Below are 20,888 nucleotides of genomic sequence, written 5' to 3'. Positions count from 1 at the left end.
GCTGATCAGTGATGCCAACCATCTCCGGGAGATGGGGGCTGGCTGACTGGTGCCAGCAGCGAAGCCAGACGGCAGCCATGGCACTTGCTGCTGCCTTGCCGAAGAGGGCAGGCAGCTCCTCAAAGGTTCAGCAGCATCAACACGGTGGAAAGTGACCATCCAGGCAAAATTAGGGCACAGTGCTCGACCTGATGCAAGTTGTCCCTTGAAATGACAGCTTTCAATAAATAAGAAAGAACTTCTTGATCTCCCCAGAAAGAACCCAACAATTTGGCATAGAGTGCACATGGAGTGTCCCATCCTCAACCTCCTGGGCCTGTTAATAAGCTCAGAAGTGAGCTTAGTGGGCTGTTGAATTAAAGACGAGCGGGTTCCCCATTCTCTACCTCTGCCTTCATTTTGAGAACTGTGGACTACCCCAGAGGCCTTGGGATCCAGGGACAACCTTTGGAACCATAATTTTTAAACCGTGCCTACACTGGGGCCCGGCCCTGCCAGCATTTGAAAACTCAACTTTGTATCTGTCTTCACAGTAGAAGACACAAAAACATTCCAGAAGTAATGGAGAACCAAGGATCCAACAAGACTGAGGGAGTTAAAGAAATCAGTATATATAAAGGGATTATATTGGAGAAATTGATGGAACTAACTGGTGACAAATCCCTGGGAATCAACCATCCGCATCGCAGCATTTTAAAAGAGGTGGCGACAGAGATAGCGGATGTTTTGGAGGTGATCTTCCAGAATTCCTTAGATTCTAGAACAGTTCCCAAGGATTGGAAAGTAGTAAACTTAACCCCTTTATTTAAGAAAAGAAGAAAGACAAATGGGGAATGATCGGCCTGTTAACTTAATATCAGTAGTAGACAAAATTCTGAAACTTATTATGAAGGACATGCTCACAGGGCACTTAGAAAATCATAATATGTTTAAGTAGATTCAACATGGATTTATGAAAGGGAAACCATGTTTGACATATGTGTTAGAGTTTTTGTGGATGTAACTAGTAAGATGTAACATCTACATAAATAAAAGGGACAGTATCAACATGGGTACAAAGTTGGTTGAGTGACAGGATACAGAGATTGGTGGTAACTGGATGTTTTTAAGAGGGAGTGTGGTTTCCCAGGGATTGTTACTAGTACCACTGCTTTACCTGATCTATGTTAAACACACAGACAGGTGCATGGGAAACAACTTCAAAACTTAAAAATGACACAACACTTGGAAGCATTGTGGATTTTGAGGAGGATAATGATAACCTTCACAAGGACATAAACAGGCTGGTGTAATGGGCGGCAAGTGACAGACAAAATTTAATGCAAAGAAGTGTGAAGTGATACATTTTGGTAGGAAGAACGAGGAGAAGCAATAGAAAATAAAGGGTACAATTTTAAATAGGATGCAAAAACATAGAAACCTAGGGGTGCAAGAGGATAAATTGCTGAAGGTGGCAGGGCAGATTAAGAAAGTGGTTAAAAAGCCATAATGGCTTCAAAAATATAGAGTACAAAAGTAAGGAAATTATGACCAAACTTTATAAAAAACTCGTTTAGCCTAAACTGGAATATTATGTCCAGTTCTGAGAATGAAGCTTCAGGAAGGATGTGATGGCTTTGGAGAGGGTGCAGAAAAGAGAATGTTTCCAGGGATGACTTTTAAGAGGATAGATTGGAGAAACTGGGGTTATTTTCCTTAGGGAAGATAAGTTTTCAGGAGATTTGATAGAGGTGTTCAAAAACATAATGAGGCTAGACACATTAGATAGGGAGAAACTGTTCCCATTGGCAGAGGGTCAAGAACCAGAGGACACAGATTTAAGGTGACTGGTAAAAGAACCAAAGGTGAGAAGGCATTTTTTTTACACAGTGTGTGGTTTGGATTTGGAATGCATTACCAGAGAGTGTGGTGGAGGCAGGGTCAATCATGGCTTTCAAAATGGAATTGGATAAGCACCTGAAGAGAAAAAGTTATAGAGTTATAGGGGGATGGGACTAGCTGAATCGCTCATGCAGAGAGCCGGCATGGAGCCAACGGGTCAAATGGCCTCCTGCTGTGCTGTAACCATTCTATTCTATACAGGCTGTGCCTTGGTAACACGATGCAAAAACAGTGTTAGTTTTCACATGTACCCTGACAACACCCAGCCCTACCACACCACCACCTCTCTCAACTTCTTCACTTGCTAAATTATCCTACTACTTATCTAGCATCCAGTGCTGGATGAGCAGAAATTTCTACCAATTAAATATTGGGAAGAATGAGCCTTCATTTTTGGTCCCCACTCTGAAATCCATGCCCCAGCTACCTAATCCATCCCTCTCCCTGGCAACAGACTGAGATTAAACCAGACTTTTTGCAACCCGCGTGTCTTATTTAAACCCGAGATAAGCTTCTGACCACAGAGTCGTTCCTTCACAAGGACCCCCTATTTCCACCTCTCTAACAATGCCCGATTTCATCCCAGCCTCAGTTCTCCATGACTGAAATCCGCCTTCATGTCTTTATTACCTCTAGATATGATTATTTCAGCACAGACTGGCTGATCTCCCACATTCTACCTTTGCAAACCTGAGGTCATCCAAAACTACTCCCAGTCAAGCAACATCTCAATTGTAAAATTCTGATCTTCATTTTCAAATCGCTCCATGAACTTGCCCCTCCCTATCTCTGTAATCTCCCCTAGCCCCACCACCCTGAGATATCTGTGCTCCTCTAATTTTGACCTCTTGAGCAGCCCGATTTTAATCGCTCCACCCATAGTGGCTGTGGCTTCAATTGCCTGGGCTCCAAGCTCTTGAATTTCTTCCATAAACCTCTCCACCTCACTGTCCTCCTTTATGACGCTTCTTAAAACCTGACTCTTTGACCAAGCTTTTGGTCACCTGGCAAAATATCTCCTTATGTGACTTAATGTTACAGTTTGTTTAATAATATTCCTGAGACACATCTTGAGATGTTTTATTACATTAAAGGTGCTGTATAAATATAAGTTGTTATTAGAAAGGTATTGCAATAATCGTGGGCTGTTTTAATCTTCATAGAGATTGGACAAATCAAATAGGCAAAGGGGTCCTTGAGGAGAGGAATAAACCAGGTAACTCCAGGCCAGTCAGTCTCATTTTCTTAGTGGGGAAACTTCTAGAGACATTAAGTAGGGGGAAAATTAATGATCACTTGGAAAACATGGGTTAATAAATGACAACTAGGCAATATGAATTAAAAAGTGGAATTTTAAAGAGGGTGTATGAACAGAAGGACCTGGGGTTACACATACACAAATCCTTGAAAGTGCCAGAATAAATAGGTAAGGCTGTTAATAAAGGATATGGGATCCTTAGCCTTATACATAAAGGAATCAAGTATGGAAGCAGGGAGGTAATGCTAAACCTTTTGCTGGTTAGGCCCCAACTGGAGAATTGTCCCCAATTCCATCCACTACAAATTAGATTGCATATAAAGTGTTTTGAGCAGGTGCAGAGGAGATTTAGTAGAATGATACCAGGGTCAGGGGCTTTGGTTATGTGGGTGGACTGGAGAAGCTGGGGTGGTTGACCTTAGATCAGAGAAGGGAAGATTTGATACAGGTATTCAAAATTAAGAAGAGTTTTTATTGAGTAAATAGGGAAAAAAAACTTTCCACTGGTGGGAGGGTCAGTAACACAGCGAACACAGGCCTAAGACAATTGAGAAAAAAAATCAGAGGGGAGATAAGGAGACTCTTTTTAGGTAGCAGGCTGGCGCCATCTGGAATGCACTGCCTTAACTTTCAAAAGGGAATTGGATAAATATTTTAAAATGTACTGGGCATAGTGAAAGAGCAAGAGAATGAAACTTATTGAATAGATCTGTTCAAAACACCTGGTACAAGCAGGATAGGCCGAATGCCTTTCTTATTCCACTGGCTCGTTCTGAGGGGTGGGGATTAATGCAAATATTGACACAATTGTCTGGGCTCTTTATGAATACTGACACACACCCAGGTAAGAACTGAAAATACTGACACAATAAATAAATATTGGTACACTACCTGGGCCCTGTGTCAATACTGACACACTCCCAAGGCCCTGTGTAAATAATGACACTCTCCCAGGGCCCTGTGTCAATACTGACAGACTCCCAAGGCCCTGTGTCAATACTGACACACTCCCAGGGCCCTGTGTAAATAATGACACTCTCCCAGGGCCCTGTGTTAGTACTGACACTCTCCCAGGGCCCTGTGTCAATACTGACACACTCCCAGGACCCTGTGTCAATACTGACACACGCCCAGGGCACTTTGTAAATAATGACACTCTCCCAGGGCCCTTTGTAAATAATGGCACTCTCCCAGGGCCCTGTGTCAATACTGACACACTCCCAGGGCCCTGTGTCAATACTGATACATGCCCAGGGCCCTTTGTAAATAATGGCACTCTCCCAGGGCCCTGTGTCAATATCAACACACTCCCAGGGCCCTGTGTCAATATCAACACACTCCCAGGGCCCTTTGTAAATAATGACACTCTCCCAGGGCCCTGTGTAAATAATGAGTCTCCCAAGGCCCTGTGTAAATAATGACACTGTCCCAGGGCCCTGTGTAAATAATGACACTCTCCCAGGGCCCTGTGTAAATAATGACACTCTCCCAGGGCCCTGTGTCAGTACTGACACTATCCCAGGGCCTGTGTCAATATTGACACTCTCCCAGAGCCCTGTGTCAATATCAACACACCCCCAGGGCCCTGTGTAAATAACGACACTCTCCCAGGGCCCTGTGTAAATAACGACACACTCCCAGGGCCCTGTGTAAATAACGACACACTCCCAGGGCCCTGTGTAAATAACGACACTCTCCCAGGGCCCTGTGTAAATAACGACACTCTCCCAGGGCCCTGTGTAAATAACGACACTCTCCCAGGGCCCTGTGTAAATAACGACACTCTCCCAGGGCCCTGTGTAAATAACGACACTCTCCCAGGGCCCTGTGTAAATAACGACACTCTCCCAGGGCCCTGTGTAAATAACGACACTCTCCCAGGGCCCTGTGTAAATAACGACACTCTCCTAGGGCCCTGTGTAAATAACGACACTCTCCTAGGGCCCTGTGTAAATAATGACACTCTCCCAGGGCCCTGTGTAAATAATGACACTCTCCTAGGGCCCTGTGTCAATATTGACAGTCTCCCAGGGCCCTGTGTCAATATTGACAGTCTCCCAGGGCCCTGTGTCAATATCAACACACTCCCAGGGCCCTGTGTCAATATCAACACACTCCCAGGGCCCTGTGTCAATGCTGACATGCTCCCAGGGCCATGTGCCAGTACTGACACGTTCCCAGGGCCCTGGGGACCCTCTGTAAACATTGACGCACTCTGGGGGCCCTCTGGAAATGTTGATACTCTCCCCAGAGGACCCCCCCCCCCCCAGAAATATAAGGACACAACCTTCCCGCAAACATTAACAGATTCCCGAGGAGCCCGGAAAATGCTGACACAATCCTACTTCCTGACTTCCTACAAATACTGACACGTCCCTGGGTTTGTTGCACAAAAATTCACTCTCCTCTACAGATCCTCTGAAAGGGCAGTGATTATCAAGTTGGGGAGGTCACAGCGAGCATGAGCTGGGAGACAGTTAGTGGTTTCATTAATAAACCATTTTGAAAATGTCAATATAGCGGCAAGGAGTACAGCTAACACCAATAGCCTGAATTTCTCCTCAGAAGACAGCTTTGGGGGTAATCCCATCATCGAAGCCACGATCTGCCCACTTCCTCCCCCACCCTCTGCTCCCCATCACTGTGTGTCTGAGGACTCTTGTTTCTCACATTCGACTTCCCTGGGCGATCAGCCCCCGGGAGCAGACTCGCTACCCTGTACAAAGGGCGAACGGAGGATAGAATACAAGAGCTGGATTGACAAACCCTCTCACTCCTAAAGAACAAACCACACGTCTGGAAACATGATGAGTAGGTTCCTTGCAAAATACACCGGAGGAGTTTACGAAGAGAGGCCGATAAGTTTCCAGCCTTACCTTTAGTACAATCGAGAATGCCCCAATCTTCCGAGTTAATTCCCTGGGGGCAGGCTGGGTGGGTTTAAGGTGTGTCTGGGACCTCTCTCTCTCTTACACACAAACAGACGGAGCGAGTTGCTTTCCTCTTCTGGAACCAAACCCTTAAATCATTCGGTGGTAGTTTTGCTGGGTTGAGATTTCTGCTGTCCTCACTGTGTTGCCGAGAATCACCTGGGCTCCTTGATGGAGGATTTACCGACCTCCCACCTTTTCTCACTCCCCACCCTCAGACTTGCCCAGGCAACAGCTGCGGATCAGTTCAGAAGGGGTCCCGAATGGGAATGACACAAGAATGGGACGTGCAGGAATGTAAACCACTCCAGATCCAAGAGAATCCCGCAACAAATATTAACAAAAAAAAAACAAACGGAAAAAGTTAGAACATTTCCACAAACTTTCGTTTCTTTTTGAGCCAGACGTTTGACTATGGGTGTACTGACGATCGATGGCGAGTTCAGATTCACATCTGGTTTAAGGAATGAGTTGGCGGGACATTGTAAAATAGAAATGCTTTGGGGGGCGGGATGCTTTTTAACTGGATCAGTGCAGGCAATGGGATTTTGAAGTAAGATGGTCCTTGATGGAGGGATATCTTCACACTTGGTTACCAGCATTGAGGTCTCGATTGCCCCAACAGTTTGGCCACTCCAGCCAGATGTTCAGCAAGGTGACCAGCATCACTGAACTCACAATCTTCACATGAAACCCTGAATGTGCTGGAAATGGCCACCAACAATTTCAATCTGGCAAACATCCAGAGATCCTGCCACCTGGAAGAATCTCAGTTTGATACACAGACTTTACAAGAAGACCTGCCTTTATTCCATTATATTGTATCTCACAGAGAACATGTGCCCTGGCTTAGGTAGTCACTCAGATCATTGCCCTCCCCACACTCAGCTTTGTCCTCACAGAATCACAGAATCTCATAGTGCAGAAGAGGTCCTTTGGCCCAGCGAGTCTGCAACAACACATGAGAAACACCTGACCTACCTAATCCCATTTACCAGCACTTGGCCCATAGCCTTGAATGTTATGACATGCCAAGTGTTCATCCAGGTACTTTTTAAAGGATGTGTGGCAACCCGCCTCCACCACCCTCCCAGGCAGCGCATTCCAGACAATCACCACCCTCTGAGTAGAAAAGTTTTTCCTCACATCCCACCTAAACCTCCTGCCCCTCACCTTGAACTTGTGTCCACTCATGACTGACCCTTCAACTAAAGGGAAGAGCTGCTCCCTATCCACCCTGTCCATGCCCCTCATAATCTTGTACACCTCGATCAGGTCGCCCCTCAGTCTTCTCTGCTCCAACAAAAACAACCCAAGCCTATCCAACCTCTCTTCATAACTTAAATGTTTCATCCCAGGCAACATCCTGGTGAATCTCCTCTGCACCCCCTCCAGTGCAATCACATCCTTCCTATAATGTGACGGCCAGAACTGCACACAATACTCCAGCTGTGGCCTCACCAAGGTTCTATACAACTCCAACATGACTTCCCTACTTTTGTATTTTCAGATTCCTTCCATCCCACTTCTGCAATTCTCTCCAACCCATTACTCCAACTACAGCTCTGATCTCCTGTGGCTTTTAACCCCTTAATTTCCCCAACACTCTCAGGCCAAATTATTTTGCCTGGCTAACACACTTTTATGCTTCAAAAGCCTCTTTAATTCTCACCTCATCAATTACACTTGTAGCCACCTCCCCCATGTCCTGCTCATTGCCCAACCAGCCCCAAATAAAAAGATTTAAGACTATTCATTCAGTCCAAGGGCACTTTAATGAGGAGGGGTTACTTCTAGGGCACAGTTCTTGATCTCTGGCCTCAGCCAATCCTCCTCAGGGTCTAAATGGTAGACAGGGTTTACCGATAAAGGCAGTGATGAGGAGAATTTTTTTCTCTCTGAGGGTCATTAATCTGTGGAATTTTCTTCCCCAGAAAGCAGTGGGGGCTGGGTCATTGAATTTATCCAAGGCTGTGTTAGATAGATTTTCAATTGACAAGGGAGTCACAGGTTATGGGGTCAGACAGGAAAGTGCAGTTGAGGCAACAGCCAGATCTGCCATGATCTTATCAAATGGCAGAGCAGGCTCGAAGGGCTGAATGGCCTACCCCTGCTCCTAAGTCCTATGTTCTTATGGGCAGAATTTTACGGCCCCTCCTGCTGGTGAGATTTTCTGGTCCCACCGAAGTCAATGGACTTTTGAACAGTTCGCCACATTTTACAACCCCATCCCCACCATGACGATGCTGTAAAATTCCAGCCTATGTTTATAAGTCTATAGTTTTATTGACCATTGGAATATACATTACTTCTCTGTGTTAGCAGTAGATAGCTGAAGTGAGATAGATGCCTTTGGATTTTTTTCATCTATTGCTAACTGGCCATGATCTTGCAGACCAAAACCATCCCTCATCAGTACCCCCATTAGGCAGCCTCAGATAACATGGAGCTCTAGTATGGGATGTACAGGTACAATATGGGATAGTCCTCTCATGTTGGTTGTTAAGGTACATTGATGAGGTCGAGTAGAGAAGTTTGGCCTTGAGAATAGCTGAAGAGGTCACTGTGTTTAAACAGGATTTTTTTTTCCCATTGATAACATTGATATTTTCTGTTTGATAGCACAAGATGTCACTTCAAACTATTGATCAAAAATGGGCACAGACTGTGCTGCAATATTTCAGCAGTCACAAGGCAGCCAGTTTCACATCACCGCGCAGTTTTGAGACTTTGGATAGTAGTAATCAACAGCAGTGCTGACTGGGACAATTCAGCTGCCCTGATTTTACAATGTCCAGAATTCACAGTCTCACAAGTGCCTTTAGTTCCCAGGTAATTTCAGCTAGATGTAGCGATAAGAAAGCACCTTTCAACAGGGCCACTTGAAATGTCTCTAATTAGAAGTTAAATTGAGCACGGGCTTTCCTGGACTCTGCCCTGCCTCCCACACCTTCTTCATCAAGTCACACTCTTTGAGCTAAATTTTTCATTTTTTACATTTTTTAATTTATTTTTTCATGGGATGTGGGTGTCGATGGCTAGGCCAGCATTAATTTCCTACCCCTAATTGCCCTTGAGAAGGTGATGGTGAGCTGCCTACTTGAACTGCTGCAGTCCATGTGGTGTAGGTACACCCACAGTGCAGTTTGGGAGGGAGTTCCAGGGTTTTGACTCAGCAACAGTAAAGGAACAGAGATATATTTCCAAGTCAGGATGGTATGTGGCTTGGAGGAGAACTTGCAGGTGGTGGTGTTCCCATCCATCTGCTGCCCTTGCCCTTCTAAGACTGTAGAGGTTGTGGGTTTGGAAGTTGCTGTTTAAAGAGCCTTGGTGAGTTCTTGCAGTGCATCTTGTTGATGGTACACACTGCTCCTAATGTGTGTCAGTGATGGAGGGAATGACTGTTGATGGACGAGTTGCCAATCAAGTGGGCTGCTTTGTCCTGGATGGTATCGAGCCTTTTGAGTGTTGTTGGAGCTGCATTCATCCAGGCAAGTGGATGGATCACAATCCTGATTCATGCCTTGTAGATTGTGGAAAGGCTTTGGGGAATCAGGAGGTGAGTTACTTGCTGCAGAATTCCCAGTCTCAGATCTGTTCCTGTCATCAGGTTTAAGAAAAATTTCCACTTCTCTGCTGGTGAGGAAGAATACAACAAAGCCACATAACCTCAAAATTGGAGCCAGACCAGTCAGAGGAAAAGTTCAGAAATTCCTCTTCATGAAAAACATGGTTAACACCTGGAACTCTCTCTCTCTTTCACAAAAAGTGATAGGTGAAAGCAAAATCAGAATGTTTAATCTAAGATTGATCAACTTTTGTTAGCCAAGGTCATTAAGGGGTCAGTAGCCAAGAGTCAGTGGAGCTAGGACACAGGTCAGCCATGATTTTACTGAATGGCAGAACAGATTTGAGGGGCTGAGTGACCTCCTCTTGTTTCCGTGTTCCTTCAATCCCAGACACTCAGCAATTCCACCTTTCAAACTCTTTTCTTGTCTAACCCTCTACTTTTCTTAAAAGCCTATTTATTCCAGGTCATGGGTAGGGCAATGTGACCCTTGCCCTGATCTCTTATCCCAGGTCTCCATATTATGTTTCAGCACAGCTGCTGGTTGATTTTATGCTGTTTGAGGGCTGAAGCTGCATTCTACTGAAGTCTCCAGAAATGGTCCCTTCACGTCCCCTTGTTGCACTAAAATAAGCTGGTGATGTATCATCATCCAACCTCAGCTGAAAAAACTCTTAGACAGTGTGCAGAGGAATTGGAGAATTGAACATTGGGTCATCCTTCTAACAGACCTCCTAGAAATAGTACCTATGGAGGATTGGCAGAGGCTGGGGAACAAGAATTCAACTCTAGAAGTAACAAAATATTCATGTTTTCAATGTACTTTCCTCGTCACTTCCCACTGCCCCCCCCCCCCCCCCCCCCACACACACACACACACACACACACACACACACACACCCCAGAAGGGAATGATTGGCAGGCACTGATAGCTTTTCCTGAGCTCACAAAGTGTGAATTCTTCAGGTGTGACCCTGCACAATGTGTTTGCAGGCTTTTTGACTGTGGGAGCATCACAATGGAGTGAATCATGCCCATATCAGATATTCATGTACATGCAGTTTTTGTGGAGGGGTTGATGTGAGAGAAGGCGGAGACAGGTGGGAAGTGGAGGTGGGGCTGGTGGGAAGTGGAGGAGGGATGGCTGGGGTGGGACAGGGGTGAGAAGGGATGGGGTGTGGAGGAGAAGTAGGCTGGGGGAGGGGTGTGGGGAGGGGAAGAGCTGGAAGAGGGGTGGGGAGTGGGGTAGGGGTAGGGGAGTCACTTAATAACAATCAAGGTAAGGGATTCAAAGTCCTTTCTAATGTCGAGCCCAGAAACATGGAGGTCAGTCAAAGCAGTGTCTACGCTTGATCCTCTGTAGGCCCAAAGCCCTGAGCTGTGCTCACATTCAGTGTTAGACTGTCATACAGAGCACAGCAACCAGATTGAAAGGAAATGATGTCAGTGCAGTCTGAGCTTGGAAAACATGACTGGCTTTTAACTTTCTGAAAGGCAAATGTTTCTAATTTACCAAGATGAAAACACTGCTGCCCAGTTCCAGAGGAAACGTATAAATCAGGCTCTTGTCACAGGAGTGGGCTTTTTCTTCTTCCTCAGCACAGTGAGAAGCAGGAGTCTTTTAAGCATCAGGAGCAAACATGAGTGAGAAACCTTGTTCTCAATGACACACGAAGGAGATAAACAGGGCTTTCATGTTATTTCAGGAACATAAGAGATACTGCAGCTGGATCTTCACATTCCACACCAAGTGGGAAGCCCAGCTTGAAATTCCAGCAGCGAGCCTGCACTGGAGCTGCTGCTGTCTCTGGAACTCCTTTCTCATGTACTGTTATCATTGATGATGTCAGTTGTGGCCCTGTGGTCATACTCTTGCCTCCAAACTAGAAGCTGTGCATTCAAGTCTTGCAGGAAACGTGAGCCCTTAAACTAGGCTAAAGCACTGAAGGAACGTTGCACTGTCAGAGGTGCTGTCTTTTGATGAGATGTTAAACTCTGGTTACCCTCTTACGTGACACCATTTCAAAGGAGGGAGGTTCTTCCTGGTGGACTGGTCAATATTTATCCCTTAACCAACATGACTACTACAGATTATCCAGTTATTGTCACTTTGGTATTTGTGGGATCTTGCAGTGTGCAGATTGCCTGCCACATTTCCTGCATTACAATAATGACTACACTTTAAGGATACTTCATTGTCTGCAAAGCATTTTGAGAGTTCTGGAGGTTGTGAAAGGTGCTATATAAATGCAAGTCATTTCTTTTAGTGCTCATCCTTGTGCTCACGGTGAATTCGGGGGCATGCACATAGCACAACAAAGATGATCCCAATTATCCAAGCTACAGAACAGGGTTTTATGCATTGGATAACTGTCCTCATTACAGCCCACCCAATATACAAAAACAATGAAAGGTAACACAGAGCAATGCACTATGTCCACACCCCCAACTCACCACACTCAACCCCTTTATTGAACCAGAATCCATAAATTATAAAAAGAAGGGAATTAGAAAGTTGTCAGAGAAAAAGAAATAGTAAAGAGTATGGGAAGTGAGCAGGACAGTCCAAATATACATGGTGGAATATTAAATGGCATAAGGAATAAGCAGGAGAATCATGTTAGCATATAAGACCAAAAGACCTTAAGACATAGGAGCAGAAGTAGGCCATTTGGCCCATCGAGTCTGCTCCACCATTCAATGAGATCGTGGTTGATCTGATAATCTCCAATTCCACTTTCTTGCCTTTTCCCCACAACCTTGATTCCCTTACTGATTAAAAATCTGTCTATCTCAGCCTTGAATGTACTTAACCTCCAGCCTCTACAACCCTCTGTGGTAAAGAATTCCACAGATTCACTACAGTCTGAGAGAAGAAATTCCTCCTCATCTCTGTCTTGAATGGGCAGCCCCTTACTCTGACATTATGCCCTCTAGTCCTAGACTCTCCCACAAGGGGAAATAATCTCTCAGCATCTACCCTGTCAAATCCCTTAAAAATCTTATATGTTTCAATAAGGTACCCTCTCATTCTTCTAAACTCCAATGAGTACAGGCCCAACAACTCAACCTCTCCTCATAAGAAAATCCCTCCATACCCAGGATCAACCTAGTGAATCTTCTCAGGGCTGCCTCCAATGCCAATATATCTTTCCTTAGATAAGGGCACCAAAACTGTTCACAGTTTTCTAGGTGTGGTCTAACTAGTGCCTTGTATACTTTTAGCAAGGCTTCCCTATTTTTATACTCTATTCCCTATGAAATAATGGCTGACATTCCATTTGCCTTTTCTATTACCTGTTGAACTTGTATGCTAGCTTTTTGTGATTCATGCAGAAGGACCCCCAAACCCCTCTGTGCTGCAGCTTTTTTCAGTATTTCTCCATTTAAATAATATTAAGCTCCTCTATTCTTCCAGCCAAAATGCAGAACCTCACATTTTCCCACATTATATTCCATCTGGCAAGTTTTTGCCCATTCACTTAACCTGTCTATATCCCTCTGTAGACTCTTTGTGTCATCCTCACCACTTGCCTTCCCACCAATTTTTGTGTCATCCACAAAATTGGCGATAGTACATTCACTTCCCTCATCCAAGTCATTAATATATCTTGTAAATAATTATGGCCCCAGCACTGATCCCTGTGACACTCCACTAGTTACAGGTTTCCATCCTGAAAATGCCCCCCTTATCTCAACTCTCTGTCTTCTATTAATTAGCCAATCCTCTATCCATGCTAATATACTATCCCCAGCACCATGGATTCTTATCTTATTAAGTAGCCTTATGTGCAGTACCTTATCGAGTGCCTTTTGCAAATCCAAATATATTACATCTAGTTTTCCTTTATCTATCCTGCTTGTTACCTCTTCAAAAATTCCAATAAATTTGTCAGGCATGATTTCCCCTTCATGAAGCCTTGCTGACTCTGCTTGATTATATTATGCAATTCTAAATTCCCTGCTATTATATCCTTTATAATAGGCTCTAACATTTTCCCAATGATGGATGTTAAGCTAACTGGCCTATAGTTACCTGTTTTTTGTCTCCCTCCCTTTTTGAATAAGGGTGTTACATTGGCAGTTTTCCAATCCTCTGGGACTTTTCCAGAATCTAAGGATTCTTGGAAGATTACTACCAGTGCATCCACTATCTCTGTAGCTACTTCCTTTAATATCCTAGGATGCAACCCATCAGGCCCAGGGGCTTATCGGCCTTAAGCCCCACTTTTTATCTAGTAATGTGCATTGTATTTATTTCCTCCCCTGCTTTTGCCCCTTGATTATTTAGTATTTTTGGATTGCTATTAGCGTCTTCTACCATGAAGTCTGATGCAAAGTATTTATTCAACTCCTCTGCCATTTCCTGGTTCCCCATTATTATTTCCCCAGCCTCATTCTCTAAGGGGCCAATGTTCACTTTGGCCTTGCTCTTCCTTTTTATATATTTAAAGCTCTTCCTGTCTGTTTTTTTATTACTTGCTAGCTTACACTCAAAGTTTATTTTCTTCTTCTTTATTATTTTTGGTCATCTTTTGTTGTTTTTTAAAACTTTCCCAAACCTCTGGTTTACAATAATCTTTGTCACATTGTATGCCTTTTCTTTCAATTTATTTTCAATTCAGTATGTAGTATGGAAAGAGTTTGGGAATTAAGCAAAAGAGTGGGATTAGACTGGGTGAGATATTAAAGGGTGTGAGAAGTGACCAGGAGAGTGGGATTAGACTGGGTGGGATATTGAAGGGTACGGGATTTGAGGAAGAGAGTGTCATTGGACTGAATGGAATATTAAAGATTGCAGGGAATGAGGGAGAGAGTGGGATTAGACTAGGTGGGATTTAAAGCGATTCTGTGAAAATTGAATCACAGGCAGGGGGAACATGTAGAGAAAAACATTTGGGACCTCCTGAAGGCCCCAGTTCTGGAGTGTAGGAGCTGTTGTAATGTAGGGTAATAATAAATAGCCATCAAAAAATCAAAGAAGGAATTTAGAAGAAATTTCTTTGTGCAGAGAGTGGTTAGAATGTGGAACTCGCTGCCAAAGGGAGTGGTTGAAGTGAATAGTATAGATGCATTTAAGGAGAGGCTAGATGCGGAGGCTGAGCGTCAACTCGCAGACACTTCCTCCTACCTCTCCCTGGACCATGACCTCACCACTGAACATCAAGCCATTGTTTCCAGGACTGTCACTGACCTCATCTCCTCTGGGGATCTTCCTCCCACAGCTTCCAACCTGATAGTCGCCCAACCTCGGACGGCCCGCTTCTACCTCCTACCCAAAATCCACAAACAGAACTGCTCCGGTAGACCGATCGTCTCAGCTTGCTCCTGCCCCACAGAACTCATTTCTCGTTATCTTGACTCCCTTCCCTCTCCCCTTGTCCAGTCCCTTCCCACCTACATCCGTGATTCCTCTGACACCTTACGTCACATCAACAATTTCCAGTTCCCTGGCCCCAACCGCTTCCTCTTTACCATGGACGTCCAATCCCTCTACACCTCCATCCCCCACCAGGATGGTCTGAGGGCCCTTAGCTTCTTCCTCGAACAGAGGCCCGAACAATCCCCATCCACCACTACTCTCCTCCATCTGGCTGAACTTGTTCTCACACCGAACAATTTCTCCTTCAACTCCTCTCACTTCCTCCAAATAAAAGGTGTGGCTATGGGTACCCGCATGGGCCCCAGCTATGCCTGTCTCTTTATGGGGTATGTGGAACATTCCTTGTTGCAGTCCTACTCCGGCCCCCTTCCACAACTCTTTCTCCGGTACATCGATGATTACTTCGGTGCTGCTTCATGCTTTCGTCGGGATTTGGAAAAATTTATTAATTTTGCTTCCAATCTCCACCCCTCCATCATTTTCACGTGGTCCATCTCTGACACTTCCCTTCCCTTCCTTGACCTCTCTGTCTCAATCTCTGGTGATAGACTGTCCACCAATATCCATTACAAGCCTACTGACTCCCACAGCTACCTCAACTACAGCTCCTCACACCCCGCTTCCTGTAAGGACTCCATCCCATTCTCTCAGTTCCTTCGCCTCCGTCGCATCTGTTCCGATGATGCCACCTTCAAAAACAGTTCCTCTGACATGTCCTCCTTCTTCCTTAACCGAGGTTTTCCACCCACGGTCGTTGACAGGGCCCTCGGCCGTGTCCGGCCCGTCTCCCGCGCATCCGCCCTCACGCCTTCTCCTCCCTCCCAGGGGCATGGTGGGGTCCCCCTTGTCCTCACTTATCACCCCACCAGCCTCCGCAGTCAAGGGATCATCCTCCGCCATTTCCGCCGGCTCCGGCGTGATGCCGCCACCAAACACATCTTCCCTTCACCCCCCCATCGGCATTCCGTAGGGATCGTTCCCTCCGGGACACCCTGGTCCAGTCCTCCGTCGCCCCATGCTCCTCGGCCCCCTCCTATGGCACCACCCCATGCCCACGCAGAGGATGCAGTGCCTGCCCCTTCACTTCCTCTCTCCTCGCCATCCGGGGGCCCAAACACTCCTTTCAAGTGAGGCAGCATTTCACTTGCATTTCCCCCAACTTGGTCTGCTGCGTTCGTTGCTCCCAATGCGGTCTCCTCTGCATTGGAGAGACCAAACGTAAACTGGGCGACCGCTTTGCAGAACACCTGCGGTCTGTCCGCAAGAATGACCCAAACCTCCCTGTCTCTTGCCATTTTAACACTCCACCCTGCTCTCTTGCCCACATGTCTGTCCTTGGCTTGCTGCATTGTTCCAGTGAAGCCCAGCGCAAACTGGAGGAACAACACCTCATCTTCCGACTAAGCACTTTACAGCCTTCCGGACTGAATATTGAATTCAACAACTTTAGGTCGTGAGCTCCCTCCTCCATCCCCACCCCCTTTCTGCTTCCCCTTTTTGTTTTTTTCCAATAAATTATATAGATTTTTCTTTTCCCACCTATTTCCATTATTTTTAAATATTTTTAAATCTTTTATGCTCTCCCCACCCCCACTAGAGCTATACCTTGAGTGCCCTACCATCCATTCTTAATTAGCACATTCGTTTAGATAATATCACCAACTTCAACACCTATGTGTTCTTTTGTTCTATTGTTGGTGACATCTTTTGATGATCTGCTTCTATCACTGCTTGTTTGTCCCTACAACCACACCAACCCCCTCCACTTCTCTCTCTCTCTCTCTCCGCATCCCCCCCCCACCCCCCCCCCCCCCACACACACACACACACACACACACACACACCTTAAACCAGCTTATATTTCAAATCTTTCTTGGACTCGAACTCAAGTCTGCCGATGTTGCCAGACCTGCTGAGTTTTTCCAGGTAATTCTGTTTTTGGCTAGATATACATATGAGGGAGAAAAGAATAGAGGATTATGACAATCGATTTAGGTGAGGAAGGATGGGAAGAGGCTCATGTGGACCATAAATACCAGCATGAGCTGGTTGGGCAAAATGGATTGTTTCTATGCAGGATATCCTATGTAATTCTATTTAAACTAACAATCCATGTGCACAGATCATGGCCCCCTCAAACAGCAATGACATAAATGACTAGATTATCTGCTATAGTGATGTTGCTTATGGGATGTATATTGACCAGAGCACAGAGGGCCATTCCTCTTCTCTTCACATAGTATCATGAGTACTCTTTCATCCACTGAAAGGGCAGACTGGGCCTTTGTTTAAAGTTTCATCTGAAAGACAGCAACTCTGACAGTGCAGCACTCCCTCAGTACTGCACTGAAGTGTCAGCCTAGTGCCCAAGGAGAGTGGGGCTTGAATCGTAACCTTCTGCACAGGACAGGAATGCTATCCAGTGAGACGTGATTAATATTGAAATGAAATTCTGGGGATAATGGTGGGGGGTGGGCGGGTGGGGGTTGGGTGAGAGGGGCAAGGCGAAGGTTTTGGGTAGGGAGGAGGCTTGTAAAATTAACTCGGACATAAATTCAAACAGTGTTGGGAGAAAATCAAAGTGAAAGAGAGGAAATTATGATGATTCAATTCAGGATAAGAGTTTTTTGTTTTTGAACTGTTTCAGTGCTGTAGGGTTTTGTTTCGTCCACGTGTGGCCTGTGCTTCTGGAGGAATCTCCCTTTGTTCCATCTGACAATGTGAATAATTCTCTGGAGGATTTCTGCTCCTCCACTCCCTGCTGCCCCCTCTGGACCTTCTCTTCTGATCCAGAGCACACGGAAATTCTCAACATAGATCTGAAAGCATCATATTATGCAACACATCCTTACATCAAATTCAACATTAACTGAACTCATTCAGTTTGTGACCACTGAGGTATGTTGCAAGAGCTCTATACTGCTGAAGAGATTGCTCCCACACACCTGTACTCATTAGCCATGTGCAAAAGTTTACATTTTTCCTGTGTATTATCATGAAATAATCAACCAAACATTGGAAACAGCTAAACCATCTGGTCATTTATTTCATTGCTGTTTGTATGAGGACCTCAGTGTTTTCATTTATCAGTCACTGTGGGACTGGGGCACACCACAATCTGTGTATCATTGTGAGACTGGGGCACACCACAATCTGTGTAACTCATTGTGGGACTGGGGCACACCACAATCTGTGTATCATTGTGGGACTGGGGCACACCACAGCCTGTGTATCATTGTGGGACTGGGGCACACCACAACCTGTGTATCATTGTGGGACTGGGGCACACCACAATCTGTGTAACTCATTGTGGGACTGGGGCACACCACAATCTGTGTAACTCATTGTGGGACTGGGGCACACCACAATCTGTGTACCTCATTGTGGGACTGGGGCACACCACAATCTGTGTACCTCATTGTGAGACTGGGGTACACCACAATCTGTGTACCTCATTGTGGAGCTGAGGTACACCACAATCTGTGTACCTCATTGTGCGACTGGGGTGCACCACAATCTGTGTACCTCATTGTGGGACTGGGGTACACCACAATCTGTGTACCTCATTGTGCGACTGGGGCACACCACAATCTGTGTACTTCATTGTGGGACTGGGGCACACCACAATCTGTGTAACTCATTGTGGGACTGGGGCACACCACAATCTGTGTACCTCATTGTGGGGCTGGGGTACACCACAATCTGTGTACCTCATTGTGGGACTGGGGCACACCACAATCTGTGTATCATTGTGGGACTGGGGTACACCACAATCTGTGTACCTCATTGTGAAGCTGAGGTACGCCACAATCTGTGTACCTCATTGTGCGACTGGGGTACACCACAATCTGTGTACCTCATTGTGGGGCTGGTGTACACCACAATCTGTGTACCTCATTGTGAAACTGGGGCACACCACAATCTGTGTACCTCACTGTAGGGCTGGGGCACACCACAATCTGTGTACCTCATTGTGCGACTGGGGTACATCACAATCTGTGTACCTCATTGTGCGACTGGGGTACACCACAATCTGTGTACCTCATTGTGGGACTGGGGTACACCACAATCTGTGTACCTCATTGTGGGGCTGGGGCACACCACAATCTGTGTATCATTGTGGGACTGGGGCACACCACAATCTGTGTAACTCATTGTGGGACTGGGGCACACCACAATCTGTGTATTATTGTGGGACTGGGGTACACCACAATCTGTGTACCTCATTGTGGGGCTGGGGTACACCACAATCTGTGTACCTCATTGTGAAACTGGGGCACACCACAATCTGTGTACCTCACTGTAGGGCTGGGGCACACCACAATCTGTGTACCTCATTGTGCGACTGGGGTACATCACAATCTGTGTACCTCATTGTGGGGCTGGGGTACATCACAATCTGTGTACCTCATTGTGGGACTGGGGTACATCACAATTTGTGTACCTCATTGTGGGACTGGAGCACACCATAATCTGTGTACCTCACTGTGGGGCTGGGGTACATCACAATCTGTGTACCTCATTGTGGGGTTGGGGTACATCACATCACGATCTGTTTCTCCCATTTTCTCTCTCGTTGTGCCTTACTCTCTGTATTTCTAAAGTTGTAATTAATTGAAAGTAGAAGTAAATTAGTATCTCCTTCAGAAAGATTACTCTGTTCAGCTGGACTTCTGGGTGAATCAGTCAAGTGTCGAACTGACCAAATCACTAGGAGCAGATAGATTCAAATTTTATGAGTGAGAGGCAAGTCTTTGATTAAGGAGAAAGTCAAGTGTTCTCCATTGTAAAGGGACAGTTTTAAATCTCCTTCCTACTCCACCTTGGTAGTTTCTCAGTTCAAAGAAAGAAAGACTTACATATATATAGAACCTGTCATTACCTCATGATGTCCTAAAGTGCTTTATAGACAATAATGAATATTTGAAGTGTACTCAATGTTGTAATGTTTCAAACGCAGCAGACAATTTATCCACATTAAGGTCTGAGAAACAGCAATTTGATAATAACCAAATCATTTGTTTTAGTGATATTAATTTAAGGATACATTTAGCTGGAACAGCAGAGAGAACTCTCCCGCCCTTCAAAATAGTGCCATGGGGTCTTTTACTTGCAATTGAGAGAACAGAGAGAGCCTTGGTTTAACATCTCACCTGCAAGACATGCCTCTGATTGTGCAGCACTCCCTTGGTACTGCACATAACTGTCTTGGTGCTCAAGTCCCTGGAGTGGGATTTGAACCCATAACCATGCACAACCAAAGGCTTCATCAGTACTCCGAGGGGAGTCAATCCCATCTCGGCAGCAGTACAGGAACCTCAGTTTGTCTCAACACATTCGGGGTACTGAAGAGAAAAGAGACCAGAGCTCCATCTCCTAAACACAATCCGGTGACCCCTTCTGAAAGTATGGATGTTGGTTTGGTGAGCACAGATATCCCAGTGACATTTTCCGTACTCAGATCATTTTCCCGGGATTAGGTCAAAAATGACAAAATGGCAGAAGGCAGCTGTCGTCAGTTGAGATTACCCCATGGAAAGAGTTAATGCCTGCAGGGGAGGAAGGAGAATAAAGTGGAAGGAGTGAATCCAGCAATTTATAAATTACAGATTAGTCTGAGGAGAAATTCTCAGTTCCACGGAGGAGCAGTGATCACATGAGCTACAAATTTTGCTGTAGTGTGAGCAATGAAGAGAAGGGAGCACTTCAAGTCTGTCTCACCCCTGCCTGCTCTTTCCATCAGCTTCTTACTAAAGGCAGCCAGAAAGTGGCAGACTCAGAGCAATTCCAATTCTGTTAAAGAGAACCTTTAGTTAAACAGACCCATGGCTGTTTCTGGCCTTTCCTCACAATGGCAATCAGTCAGAG

At 45.5% G+C, this 20,888-nt stretch overlaps 1 protein-coding gene across 3 annotated transcripts in view; it reads right to left on the bottom strand.

Moving 5' to 3' along the window:
* The window catches only part of col16a1 (collagen, type XVI, alpha 1), a 512,937-nt gene extending 506,427 nt beyond the window's left edge, over positions 1-6,510 (bottom strand). For 2 of the 3 annotated variants that reach the window (XM_041212840.1, XM_041212847.1), the window contains exon 1: positions 6,016-6,509. The gene's annotated coding sequence lies outside the window, so the exon portion shown is untranslated. Of the gene's footprint in view, positions 1-6,015 lie in introns of all 3 variants that reach the window. The other variant, XM_041212846.1, reaches the window with a different exon arrangement.
* Positions 6,511-20,888: the final 14,378 nt, after the last annotated feature.

The sequence above is a fragment of the Carcharodon carcharias genome, chromosome 19, assembly GCF_017639515.1.
Source record: "Carcharodon carcharias isolate sCarCar2 chromosome 19, sCarCar2.pri, whole genome shotgun sequence".
NCBI lineage: Eukaryota > Metazoa > Chordata > Chondrichthyes > Lamniformes > Lamnidae > Carcharodon > Carcharodon carcharias.
This window is presented reverse-complemented; position numbering and strand designations above follow the sequence as displayed.